The sequence below is a fragment of the Chamaea fasciata genome, unplaced genomic scaffold (genome assembly GCF_029207755.1).
Source record: "Chamaea fasciata isolate MVZ Bird 193981 ecotype frontalis unplaced genomic scaffold, bChaFas1.0.hap1 SCAF_2, whole genome shotgun sequence".
Lineage (NCBI taxonomy): Eukaryota > Metazoa > Chordata > Aves > Passeriformes > Sylviidae > Chamaea > Chamaea fasciata.
The window spans coordinates 87,586,823-87,601,563 of NW_027094087.1; the positions used below are offsets into that span (position 1 = coordinate 87,586,823).

Consider the following 14,741-nt stretch of genomic DNA (forward strand, 5'->3'; position numbering starts at 1 on the left):
TAAAAATTTGCCTGATATATTCACACAGAATTTTCCTGAAGTGCCTGAACAGCTTGGAGCCTGTTGCACAAACATTTTTGTTCCCATTACATAGATGTATTTTCCCTGTGAAGCACATTACAGCTTGGGAGTGCCCAGTCCTGTGAAAGGTAAATTACTCAGAGGTATATAAACCAAAAGCCTCACAACAGAAGTCACAAGGAAATCTAGTCGAAGCGAATGTACTGACACTACAGAACAGTTACTGTAAATATGTAGATGCCTTTTCTTTATAGCTTGTGATTTTAATTTTTCAGTCAATATAAGTTCAAAAAACACTTCAAATGGATATGATGTATTGTTATTAAAAAAGACACAATTAAAACTTTAAAACTACCCATTGTTAAATAAGCCATATATTAACATTTGAAAATGAGTTATCATTCACACTGAGTTAAAAATTCCTTTTTTTAAGCTTTTAGCCACAGAGTTTTTTCCTGAAACCACATAATACTGCAGCACTTTACCTAAAATATTTCTGAAGTTTCGTTCCATCATTCACTGATGTTTGGATCTTGAAGCAAACTACAGAACAACATAATGTAATGACTTCTGACTTATGGACTTATCAATGTCACAGGTTAAGTGGTTTAATTGAGAATCTGTAAAATGTCAAAACAGAGCAACAGTAGAGGACAATACAATTAGACTGCATTTTAAGGTGTTTGTGGAAGGGAGGGGAAATGGTCCATTCAACCTTAACTTTCATATTCCTGACTTCTAAGTACTAATGCTGTCTCATCTACGAGAGGCCAAACATAGAACTCACATAGAATAGTGCATCAAGATCCTCAAATTATACACTTAAGTAATACACTTTAAAAGCTTTTTTTAATAAAGGTTTAAGAGTGATGAGTCAACAAGGATTTGCTTTAAGACATTTCATTATGAAACTCAGTTACACAGCAAAACTATCAGTTTTCCCTTGTTGCCTTCCAAGAAAATGCTGTGACTTTCCAAAAGAGCTTATGCTCAATTAATCTCTACTGCCATCGAGGCATGCTAGCTATGTGCTTCTCCAGCAAAGGCATTCTACATACAACAAAGATGGCAGGCAAATTAGCACAGCTAACCAGCAGCAGGGATTTTAGTATTGGCTGGGTATAATCCTAAACTCTCCAACCTTCCTTCTCTCTGGAGTAACCTCACAACCTTCCGTATATGTGCTCCTGAACCATTTGTTTACATGCAAAATCAAATGGCATTACAAACTTTCCCTACTCCTTAGTCTACTTTCTTCCTCTCAAGATTCACTTTTTGCTTTTTGCTCTGTGACATATGCAAAATTGGCTGTGAGGGAAGGGTAACTAGTCCTCACTGGGCCTGTGTTCTTCAGTCTAGGTTATCAAGATGCCTAAAAACTGGATCTAGCACATCCATGCTTTGTGCAGTCACTTCTGTCTTCTGACTGCAATATGGACATAAATTTAGCTCAAGAACACTTTGGAGGGGAAGCCTATCTTTTCATTACATGCTTAATATCCACTACAGTGGAACCTGGCTTCTAGTTCAGGGCCTGAAGGCATTTCACGGTGCAAATAATAGACAATACTGAAAATAAAAAGAAAATTTTCATCACAAGCAGCTTGATTAGCTGTACAAATCCTGGGTAAAAGTGTCTGTATCTCTATAAAGTTTACCATTTTGTTTTGTTTAAATACATTGCCGTTTAAGACGAATTCCGTATTTCCCCTGATTTCCATGCAGATATATTTATGTCTCCATATTGCAGTGAGTTCCTTTAGTTGTTCTTTGAAATGCATGTCTCAAATTCATGTATCTTTCCAAATTTCATCTTATGGAGTCTTCACAGCAAAAATTTTATCTGGGTAACAGATTGTTTGTTAAATGGAAATGGAAATTATCAACTACATAAATTATTTCTTGTGTTATCCTCGCAATGCAGTGCTTTGAGTCACATGCTGTTAGACACTTACTGTGACATGCAGCACTGTTTTCAAGATACCTACAGCTCCCAAAGGTATCGTCATGAGAATTAGAGGTCTCAGCAGTTTTTTGATAGGATGGGATTTAAAGCAATATATACACATTATTTTCTTGTTTGAACATTACCCCTAACAGCATGTCCAGGTATATTGTCTTTTCTCTCACCACTCATATAGAGATGACGAGAGCATACAAGAGAAGCAATCAACTTGCGGTAGACTAGTTTTCAAGTACAGATTATTCAATCACTTGGAAGTCTGCTCTGGATAGGTAGTATCAATTGTATCATGACTGCACATGAGCAGGAATAGGTTTTCTTTTGGGTTAATTTGCAGAAAATATTCTACATGCCATGGTGATCCAAATTAATGACATAGGTTTTTATTTTAGTATTGTCATTGCAAATTTGGTTCAAGTCCTTTTTCAGACACTATTATGCAGTAAAGATAACTGTATAGTAAAGAAATAATTTAAGAAAAATCAATAGAAGATAGTTTTATGGCAAAATAATTGTCCATACACACATAAACAGCGACATAGCAAGAATGTGGATTAGTACCAATTTAACCACTTTTTCATAAGTTTATAGATAGATCTGTCCTAGCCAAATTAAATTTTAGGAATAATTTTATAAGATTTGTGTTGTAGCACTTTTTACAGTCAATGATTCTGTATGAACTGATTCTCCATGAACTGATTCTCCATTCAGTAACAGTTAAGAGATATTGCTTCCACAATTTTATGTAAATTGTTTACTTGGAGTTTCCCAAAACTTTTTTACAGGTGGCTCATGGTTTTGGAGGTTAGAGCATTTGGACTGTTCTGCAAGAGCTTGTAACCCAGTGCTCTTTTCTTTCTTGAAGATAAAGCAGAACGTAGTTCAGTTTGGGATGGATGTGGTGAGAAAGTACCATCAAAACAGGGAGATCAGATATTCATAAACCACTGCAAAAGCACAAATTTACCTACTATCACCTTACTGGAAAATTAAACCTGTCTTTCTTTCTACTTCATTAGTGTGTACCATCTTCAAGGTGCTGATAAGACAGTCTGGACTTTTTGTATTAGAGACAAGTCTTTCATTCACAAGAGGGAGAATGTTTCCTACATCTTCTCTGAGCTCCCCAGCCTTCATCCCCACCATCCTCCCAAAGACAGTCTTGGTTTTATTCTTCCACCTCTTATCCTGTGAACTTGCCCATCTGTTTCCATTTACTACCAGATTCCCCTCTCCTACCCTCTCCATTCAGCTGATGAACCACACGGTACTCTCCTCCTGCTTCTTCCTCCCCCAGCACTTTGCTCACGGCAGCCCTCTCCCTCCTTTTTCTGAGGACTTGCTTTCCTGAGCAAGAGGTCAGCTTGCACTGGGGTCACTGTCCCTGGGGCTTGTGAAGCATCCTGCCTCTGGCTAGGAAAGATTCCCAAACAACCTTGCAGCTTTGCCAACTCCCTGTCACCCACGGGCTACTTGGTTGAACCACAGGACACAGAGGCAACAGCACTGCACACTAGTGTGTCTGTGCCAGGGATGTCTCCAGAGGTGATGTAAAACTGGTGCTTCTTCTCTGGGAGGACATCCCACTCTGAGGCACACATCCACACAAGTGCATGCCATGTTTCCAGCACTACAACTCCCTAATGAGTGCACTGCTTCTTGCTCCCTCACCCATTGGTGTGTTGGCTGTTGTGCAGGACTTGGCACACACACACGGTGCGAAACCAACAAGGCTACACATCAATAAAAATGCTAGCAACAGATAATGAATGGGAGACTTCAGAAATAAAGGAAGGAAACAAAATCACAGCTGACACGGTAAGTATTTCCAAAATAATAGTAGGGGTCAGTCAGGAATTTTCATCCTTTCTCTCCTATCATTACATGAGGGAAAGGGAATACTGGCTAAAGGCAAAAACTGATCTTTTGAAACTCATGAAAAAATATATATTTCCCCTCTCCTCTCACAGTATATAATTAGCTCATAGTAATAATTGTCCTTGTGTGTCACTGAGGCCAAGTACTTTGTGATAAACAGTCAGTACAAAATACTTGTAGTTACCTATTTTGTAAGAGGGATACTAATGGCAAGCTTCATGCTTTATGTCAGTCTCTGTTAAAGACAAGGAGGAGACTTGATACACTGGCTCGTTCAAAGAGATTGAATGTTAGACCACAGAGACTTATTGTCTAATCCTGTATGGCAATTTCTACTTTAAAGAGAGCAAGGAGGGCATAGAAGGCTGGAGAATCAAGAGGAAACATGTAAGGAGTAGGGGAGAACATCTATTATAAGAAGATGAGAATAAAATAATGGTAAAGAAAAGGGTTGAGCAGATGTTTACGTAAACTCTTTTACTTTGTTTCTGTTTATTGTTTCTGTGGGATGCTACACAGGTTTTTATTAAATGCTATATATTTGCCTTTGTTTTACAGAAACATGCTTTTGAGAATCTTATTATTTGTCTTGGAAGCTCCCCCCAGTGTTTACCTAGATGATTATCAATATTCAGTAAGTCTGACTTTGATCCCAGTTCCATTTACAGTTATATTGATTTGTTCCTACGATTAATTCATCCTAGAAAGGAATGTTCAGCAACTAGCAACTCATGAAGACCTGATACCATGTGCTGTTTGGAGAAAGTACATATTATAAGCCCACTAGTACATATTATAAAGCCCACTAGTACATATTTTAAAGCCCACTACTTGTGCTTCAGCTGTTAGAAAAGGAAATTATTTAATTTTAAAAAAACCCTTATTGGAGAAATATGACTCAAAGGTATTTAATTAATGGATAAAATGAGAGAAATATTATAAGGCTGATAGACCATTCCGGACATCAAGTTAAACATTTTCAGGGGTTTGAACCAGTTTTCTTTGATTTTGATCCTTGTGTCTTTCAAGGTCCCATTACCCCTGCCAGCCAGCCTCCAAGAAAGAAAGAAGTGATTTAATTCAAAAATAAAAAGGCAAAATAAATATTCTGTGTATTACTGACCAGTCTTAAACTGTAACTGGTGGTAGTTTTGCCTGAAAATCTGAACAAAGTGTCACTAAGTGGATCAGTGTCATTGCATAGTATGCATTTGATGCAGCATTATTCCGATCCATGTGTTAAAGTTACTACTTTCCAATTATTTTCTGGACTGTGTCCTTAGACCAAGAGAATTTTATGTCTTTCAAAAATTCCTCCCTTAAAAGAATGCAGGCTGGAAACAGAAGCCCTCCCTAGGAATCAAAAGTATTGACTGTAACAACAGTACATCCACTCATCAAAGTAGTGGTCTGGTTTTCCGTTTAAGTGGTAGCTCATTGTTTTGAGTAGGGAGTGCCAGTGAAACCTTAAAATATAGAAAACCCAGTCTGGCACAGAAATATTCCACGCACACATCCATCTCATTGAGTTACTTTAGTGTTTCTAAGTTTTGTCAGTGATAATGCAAGACAGTAATTGCAACATAAACAAGAGCAAATGTATCTTTATTTGGGTTACTCAGCTTTCTATCCTACTGTTTTCTCCTTCATATTAGCCCCTATTCTATGCCCCAGGGCTCCTTACCATCTCCTCATTAAGGCATGCACCTTCTTGTGGCTCCCTATCAGCCTCCTGCACTGCAACAATTAACCCATTATAGTACCAAGTACACGACTGTTGCAGCAATTATTCAGATTCATAATGTGCTCTCATTGCATGCCAGGTTTTAAAATTAATTTGAAGGAAAGAAGATATGTGTTGAAACATGTCAGACTTTTCCAAAAATGGATCATGCCATAAATAATGAGGTTCTTCTAAAGAAAGGAAATGCAATAGATCTCGCTTCTCTGGTAGCCATAAAATCATATTATCATCGTTGCAGGGGGAGGGGTATTATTTAAACTGGGGAAAGAGGAGATCAATTGGAAGAACTGAAAAGAACTGTCTGGAGAAGAGGTGACTGCAGCTTGTACTGAAAATAGATCTACTGGGATGGATAGAGATCAGTAGTTGAGCCCTATACATACTGCTTTTATTATTGATCATTTTGTAGGGTCCTATTTTCATTAACACCCACACTGCAGCAAAGAGGGTATATGCAAGTGAAATTTTCTGATTGCACAAAGCTAGGAATAGTATCTTGTAGTGCAAGCAGTGAAAAGGGCAGAAAAGGAATGGGATGGGACAAGGTGAAATCTGGGAGTGCAACCTCAAGATAGTACACTTCAGAAAATAATGAAGCAGTGTGTTTAGGCACACAGTTTGTGTGGGTAGCATTGCTTCAGCAGCTGGCTGAAAGAAGAGGTACAAGTTGGGTACTTAAAAATTTTGGATCACTCTCCTTGCTAATAAAAGGTGATCATGAGCCTTAGATATGTTGTGCCTATATTAAAAAAAAAAAAAAAAAAAAAAAAAAAAAAAAAAAAAAAGTTTGATGAGGGTGAGTGGGAAGGGAAATGGTGGGCTTTTTTCCTAATTTTCATTGGATGATATTGCTCTGACAGAGTATGGGTAGACAGTGCACAACTTGGGTCACCCATTTTATTGCACCCACGTGCAACACAATTATTTCAAACTGGGACAAGCACCAAGAGAGTGCACTAGTAGGAGGAGGAAGGGCTATCAAATATGGCAAACTAAAAGAGCCTCGCTTGTTTACACAAACAAAACAAAGGCTGAAAGGGAACATAGCTTTTGTCTATAAATATACAAAGAGAGAGACAAGCTATTTAAAGGATGATGTTGACATAAGAACAAATGGTTATAAAATGGGCATGAATAAACTCCAACAGGAAATTAGGAGGAAGCTCAGGAATGATATCCTGGAGCAGCCCTCCAACAGGAGCAGGGGAAGCAAGAAACTTCACTGGTTACAGCATGAAACTTGAGCAGTTCATGAAACCAATTATGTGATGTGCAGTTGACAGCAAAAGCTGGGGCTTGAACTTGATGCAGGAGGCCCTTTTAAATCCTATTTCCTATGTTTCCAGGGGAAGCTGATTTAAATCTTCAGCAAGAGATGTCTGAGATGCTGATAAAAGTAATTAATACCTTACAGTCCATCAATAACCTTCCATCTAAAGACCACAAAGAACATTGAACACACATGGGAATTAAAATTCTAAATATCCACCTGTGTTTCTGTTGTTTTGTAGCCAGGAAATTGTGATGCCCTGAGCAACTCTTTTGGATCACTTGGAAAAATCTGTAAAAATGAAGAATAGACCTCACAGATCTTCTAGCTTTAAGAAAAAACCTGTAGTTTTGAAAATTGTCATTGTGTTTCCAAGGCTTTTTAATTCCAGAAAATGTATGAATTGTATACAATTGCTTGTACAAAGCTATAAGCCATATGCTGTTTAGCTTAAAATGTCAATGAGCGAGTCAGCAACAACAAGAAAATGAAGGTGTTTGTAAATGTTGCATTTAAAAAGCATTTAGAAAAATGAGAACGGTCCTCCAAAGATGCGTGCATCTTCAAAATCAGAACAATGCAGTATTTCACAGCCATTAAATAACGTGTCACGTAGCTGCAAACAAGAATCATATAGCTTGAAAAAATATTGTTTTCCTCTTGGGGAGTTGGAACAGAACCAGTTCCGTGTGTGTTAATCCCCACTCTGACTTCCACCGGGAAAGGTGCCAGGGGTGGCGAGGGATAGAGAGCAGTCGTTCCCTGGCTCTGCTCCCTGCCCTGAAACCCTTCCGTCCCAAACCTGCAGAACCCCAGCTATACTTGGGGACATTGAAAAAGGCACACAGAAGAGACTGAACACACTGATTCATCTCTTTTCTGAGGACTTAAAATCCTCTGCCTTATCCCTACTTCCATCACATAGGAATAAATCCTTAAGTCCATCTCATTTCTTGCTTCCACTATGCTGATTGCTAAATAGTGAAGCGCTGTGTACAGAGATGCATTCAGAGGAAGAGCTCATTTACACAATTCCCACCTACCAGTGTGTTCCTACTTCTTCAAGTGTCGTGTCAGATGCCAGGTATGGTGCCAAAACAGAGCAGTAAGACCACTGCCTTCTGCTCCTTCAAATTCCTCCACTCTGCTAGGGCCTTTATAATCTCAAGCAAAGGTGAGCCAGATGGGCTTCCTTGTCTGTATAGACCCATACCCTAAAAGAACTGGCTGTGCCCAGTAAAATATATACTCTAAGACAAAGGAAGCCACATGTGTAGCTGAGCACAGAATCTGGCAGCAGTGGTGTGTAGACTGTGTAAAAGCAGGTGCTTGAAAGAAGACTGGGTGTGTTCTCAGGGTAAACCAGCTCTGAGAATGAGGACTCAATAAACTTGGGACGGGAAGCAGTGTTGTGCTGGGTGCAGGGATGGAAGGCAAAGGCACACACAGAGAATCTGTCAGGCATCTGAAAGCACCCATTTCAAGTCAATTATTTTCTAGATGACTAAAGCTTACATACGCCTCTTTGTAATTGGGAAGATATGACCGTGTAGAGGACTGATAGTTAAACGGTCTCCACCCTTCACATGATGCTGGTTCTTCTGGGCTGTAATCTCTCCAGTGGGTAGAACACAAGGCCTTGTTTTCCTAAAGTTCAAAAGCAATGAGGCCATGATCCTCACAGTAGCATACAAATAATAAAAAATAATATGAATTCCTATATGGAAAAAGTCCACATTCTGCCCACAAAAATATGTGCTCTCTTTAAGTCAAAGAAAATTGCATGTGTGTAGCTGAGCTCAAAAGTTGGCAAGAAGCCCACTTGTAACTGTGTCATGCGTGTGAGGACAGAATAGATCCCATTGTCTCTCGAGAGCTTTCTAATTTTTCTTTGTTTTTCTCTAGGACTTGAATTACATAAACTGAACACCAGAATTTTTATCCAACGTAATGTCTCTCTGACAGACAGAGACACATTACATTGGATATATTTTATTTCTTTTTAAATCAGTCACCACTTTAAAGACTGCTGAGAGGAAATAATGTATGTCCACAATCTCTTCATGTAGACCTACCCAAAGAAAGTTTACTCTGGATGATGCCTAGAGCAGCCTCTGATCAAGATCTGCCATGATTCATTTTGTCCAAAACAAGGGTTTCCTCCTTTGAGTTCTCGTACCACCTTTTCAAGGCCACACTTTTCCCCTAGAAAAGTGAACCATAGGGACTAGAAGAAAAAAAGTGGAAAGTGTCTTTGCTGACTTTCTTCTGGGTAACAATACAGTTTTACTGGTCCTGCCTTGATTTCTGCCATTGCCCTGGTTAAGGGCCTTCTAAACAGCAAAGTCAAACATAAGAATTATATGGTTTTCAAACACATGGTCTTTCAAGCAGTTTTTCTGCAGAGTTTTAGAACGGTGGTGCCAATTCCTTCCTATTCCTCCCTTTTTACTTCTGGCCTTTTCCACCTGTCTTCCCAGAAGATCTTTGCAAAAACTCATAGAGAAGAAAAGTGACAGGAAAGTTTTTTTCCCTACTTCACTGGAGAAAGATGGCCTGAAAAGGATATTTAGCCTAAAATATCTTGTAGCTGTTGTTTCTGACCTGGAAGACACTGAGATTACATCTCAGATCAGCATTTTTAGAAAGATCTGTACACATTCTTTATTTGAGAATTTGCCTTGGTTCCAGACAGGGCTCCTAATATCTAAAGAGCAGAAGATTAGAAATCTTGAGGAGTGTCCACCTGGCTGAAGCAACCTGGAACCAAACAAATTCAACGGACAGTTCTCTAGTCCCTGTCCCCATTTCCTTCTGTCCCAACCTCACCATCCACCTGAGAGGGCTCCGTTCAATGGGTAGAGCTGTGCTGCAGGAAATAAATCCCAACTTGTGTTAACAATCCTTATTCTGTCCACTCCCTCACATCCAAAATCCCTATATCAAAAGCAGAGGTGTCTTCATTTTGGTTTCAAAGTAACTCAAGCAGAGTAGAAGAAAAAAACTTCATAAAAGGACAAGAAATTTGACAGAAATACACAGAAATATCCACAGAACTGATGGTGGGCTGATGATGCATGACTGAAAGGTATTTTACTAGCATCTAATCATACTGCGGAGAGAAGGGAGAATTGTAAGAGCAGTTATTTACTTATTATTTTCATCTTCAGCTTTCATTTAATACATATCGAAGGACTCAAATGTAACCACCTTAGTGTTTAGGAGATGCATTTCACTGTGAGCTTGTGGGAAGTTTCCGGTTGAAGGCACTGGAATATTTTGCTTTGAAATGTTCTGGGGGTTTTTTGTTGTTTTTTTTTTTTTTAAGAGCTATAGGATTTAATTAATTTGGTGGTTTGCTCTCTTTTTCAGTCAGAAGTTACACATAAGCTGTCTCCCGTTTTCCTCTCTTCCTCTCTCTCCTTTTCCCTCACAGAAGATTTTCCAAGGCATGTACATCCATTTCAGAATCTAATCACAGACAACTTAAATCTTTCCAACGTTAGCCACATTAGCAATTGCAAAATAATAAACATGACAAAATTCAGATTAATAGGGCATCCTGCACAACTCGGATGGCGGGGAGAGCCCTCCGGAATTCTAAGAGTAATAGGTCTGTGTTTATTTCTCAACCGACGGCATAATGTGACTGATTTACAAGAGTTTAACTCAAGTGTTAATCTGACAGTGACGAAGAGCTTCTCAGTGGCAGAATCACTTACACTATCATATTAGTTGCCTCCTCTATTAAAGCAGTATGGTCGATAATTGGAATGCTTTTATGTCTAGTGGTTCTGACAAGGCTCTCTTTAGGTCACATATGGGCGGTCTGGCTTGCTGCACAGCTGAACAGTGGCAAATGATTTAAACTGAGAAAGTATTGTTCTCCTCGTATTATGGAGCAAGGGCAGTTCAAGGAAAGTAAGGCTCTGCACCGGCTACCTGCTGGTGTGTAGTAAAATAAGATGGACATGATACTGGGTTGGGAGTACAATTAAATCTATTTTGCACCAATGTGTTGGTGGACAGATGAGTTTCCACATGGCAGAGCTTTATGATCTTTAAGGTAGACTGAACTAATAGATTGGTGTGGAGCGCACTGAAGTTACTAAGGATGAGAAAGCAAGCAGCAGTACATTTGAACTACAGGTTTCTCATATGCTCCACGTCATGCTGAGTTTTTATAGCTCCTGGCTTTCAAAAAGCCTGTTTCAAAGAGGTTTGCGCTAGACTGGGCATGCAGTTTTGCTCTGCAGATATTGTCGCTACCGATTTAGTGGAATGCAATTAGGAAGCCTAAATTAAGTGGTAATGGAGAACCAGCTCTTGAAACTGGGGTTTCCACGGCAACCACTGCTTACAATACAGCCTTCAGTTAGTTTTCCCACTTTATCTGCAAAATGCACAATTGAGCTTTAAAACAGCTTTGTGCTGAAAAGCGCACTGTAAACAACTGTTTGCAATGAGAGTTTTACACTGTCTTTAAATACAACAAGCTATCAAATAAAATTTATTTGTCCACACTAATAAAAAAATAAAAAAAAAAATTCACACAGTACAGAAAGCACTAAAGGGTCCAGAAACTTATTATTCATTCTGGAAATGTATATATAATAAAAAAATTCAAGATCTTGTGGGTCCTCAATTTGTCTTTTAAGTCTTATCATTATTTCTCAATTTTAAGACACATAATCCCATATCTCTCAGTAGTGAGAAGAAATGAGCATTTTGGTACAAATACTGCATTTATCACAATAGCAACACTATATAGTTATAAAGCACTTTTTGTCTAATATGAACTAATAACTCTGCATTTTCATCAACTTCCTTTAACATCTAACAATCTTTTGCAATTTTTCTCTTTATAATACAATATTATATCCTTCACAAATGTTCTTCTTTTATGGCAAAGTAGTGCTATGCCATTTCTGAAATGCTTAACACTCTTGATTGCCTTAGGATCATAGCACAACTTTTGCATCTTGTTGGAGGCAACCACAGGTGATTAAATATGCACAAAATGCATGAAAGTGAAAAGGATGATGTTATGGTGATAGATGTAAATTGTATTGACCACCCTTTTCATGATAACCCCATCAAAATTAATCTCTAAACTGAAATTATGAATTTGCAACCAATCATTCTTCTCTGTTGTACAAGCGCAAGTCTTGGATTAATACTGTCAGGTGATTGGTAAGAGTTGAGAGTTTAGCAGTTTTTAATTTTCCTTTCACTTCCTCTTCTTATACATCTTTTTTTTTTTTTTTAATTAAGATAAAAATCTCAGAGAAAACATTGTGCAAACTTCCCTGAGATAATTTCAGAAGAGATATCAAGTAATTTTGATTTTTGGCCTATCAGCTGATAAGTACTCTTTTAAGGAAGCATTTTTTGGAAAAAGAGATAAAAACACAAGGGCAAAGGATCCCCACAGCAAATCAAAACAGACCTAATTTGTGTCTCAGCTGAAGTACAGCAACCCAAGCATCTTACAGCCTTTCAAGACTGATGCACTTTGTGTGTGTATGTTTTAGCAACCACACTGGGTCGATGCAGAGAGAAAAAGGGTGTGGGGGTGAAGGTGGAGGGAAGGGGAGAGAAGGGGGAGGTGTGGGTGCCTTCCCTCAGGAGCCTGTTGGTCAGAGGACTGCATCTTGACATTCACAGTCATGTATAAATCTGGATTTGATACAGTCTCTGCAGACTTTGAACGTGCCAGGCAGGGAAGCTTGCCCTTCACAGTATGGGTGCACTTTCAGATTGGGCTGTGACTATTCTGATCTGCTCGAAAGAGCTTTTTCAGCACTAACCCAAAACAGAGCGAGGATAGCAAGGCTGATTGCAAAGTTCACATCTCCTCTGCTGCGTGCCGGTGCTAATGGGAGTTTCTCCTGTGATGGGTAGGTCATAAAACACACAGCTGCAGAGACTGTGCAGGGTGAACAAATCAAAGAACTCAGTAATAAAAATGATGTGTGTGCCAATATTATTTAATATTAACTTGTGAAAACTGTTGAAGAAACACATCTTTGTCATATATCAGAATTGGCTCTAAAGCTGAATCAACAGATTAATAGGGTTATTTGTAATGATATTGTCCTCATAAAGGCTTTATTATTTAGGAATCAGAGTTGGAAATTGTAATTCCTTTAATGATTTTTCATCACATAAATTAGCCTGCCTCAACTCCTCCGTCTAGAAGGCAAGAGGAGAGGTTGAGCTGGTCCTCTTCCTCATTCTTACGCAAAATCTGCTCATTTGGATGAATCCCAAATTTTAAAGAAACAAGTTCCTGGAAGAAATGCAGAATGCCAGTGCTCTCAAGACTTTCACAGGGCATCTCGTTTCAACACCGACTGCCTGCATTTTATCGGAGTACTAAAGGACACATTGAAATTATTTTGTTCTGGCACTGGCATGTGTTGTGATGTGTATGCATTCAATTGCACTTGACAAATCTTTGGGGCAAACAAAATGGTCTAATGTAAGGAAATATCTTAACATATTCCAAAATGACATTTTTAGACCAAACATGTGTTCGATTGATTTTCCTTCTCCAGAGATCACTTTTGAATGCAGGCCAGCAGTGAGTGGGGGGGGGGGGGGCAGGCTCTTGCTGAAGGCCAGGCGGGTCAGCCGTGCTTCCGCTGGTATTTCCTGCGCTGCAGAGTCCCGTACCTAACTGTACAAATAGCTCCACATGGCATCCTGAGAGCGTGCCAGGGAATTTTATGATCGCACGCCAAGTATGGTTGTCAGGTTCCACTCCACTGCTGTGTGTGTATGTGTGTGCTCATATGTGTGTGTGGCTGAAGCTAACTTCAGACTGAGTAATTACCATAATCCAAACAGGGCCTTTACCATCTTATTTGCATTCAGCCAGCAGTGCTGTTTTTATCAGCACCACTACTGAATTGTTGCAAAGTTTTAATTATCTTGACAACTCTCTCTCTTTTTTTTTTCTTTTTTTTTCCATTCCTCTTTTTTTCCTCTCCCCTCTTGGGTTGTGTTTGGATTTCAGCAGTCATCCCCCTATGGCAGCAATCACATTTCTGCAATGGGAAGTTTTCTCACTTTTTCTTCTAGTATATATAAGCAACCACAAAGGCTGCTTAGAAGGCGGCAGAAATTGAGGGAGGTTGTATTTATTAGTTAATACCTAATATTTTTTTCAGCAAAAGTCACTCCAGATGCCTCTTTTTGAATTGCACTTGAAGCCCTGGCGTAACTTTACACATGTGTGTAAGCTTGCAGAATTGAAAGGAAACCATTTCCTAGGCAGAGAGATACCCCCTTGCATAAATGTTTGCCAAAATAGAGCTTTAGTTGTCATGTTTTCAATATTTCCATAATCTTTTGATTTAGGATTAGTATAAAGTGTATCATGTCACTTATATTTGCTCTCTCTCAAACACCCTGCATTTTCAGTACTTGAATGCTCTTAGACAAATTCAACCTTGAAATAAGACACCGTCTCCTAGCAGTAAGGGTAATTAAACACTGGAAGAGCTTACCCAGAGAGGAGGTGGACTCACCATACCTTGGAGTCTTTAAAATGAGATTAGACATCTTTCTGAAAGACATTGTTTTATCCAGCTACTTGGGAAAGATTCTAGTGCATGTATACAGGGGGTCAGACAAGATGATTGCCAAAGTCCACTTTGACTTCCCAGACCATTGGTCTAGAAATCTGAGTTCAGATATGTTTTGGTTCACACTGAAAGAGCAATTATAACATCCACGTACAAAAATTGGGTTTTTGGGAACATTAAGACTAAATAGGTTTTCCAACTTTGCTGTCCCCTGCAGAAAATAATGTTCTGCCTGCTGGGTTTCACACCTTTTGTTTTGCTTTTATAAATAGT

The 14,741-nt window shown here is 38.9% G+C and overlaps 1 long non-coding RNA gene across 2 annotated transcripts in view; it reads left to right on the forward strand.

Moving 5' to 3' along the window:
• Positions 1-14,741, forward strand: part of LOC136285452 (uncharacterized) — a 36,955-nt gene that overhangs the window by 16,677 nt on the left and 5,537 nt on the right. The gene's annotated exons all lie outside the window — the stretch shown is intronic.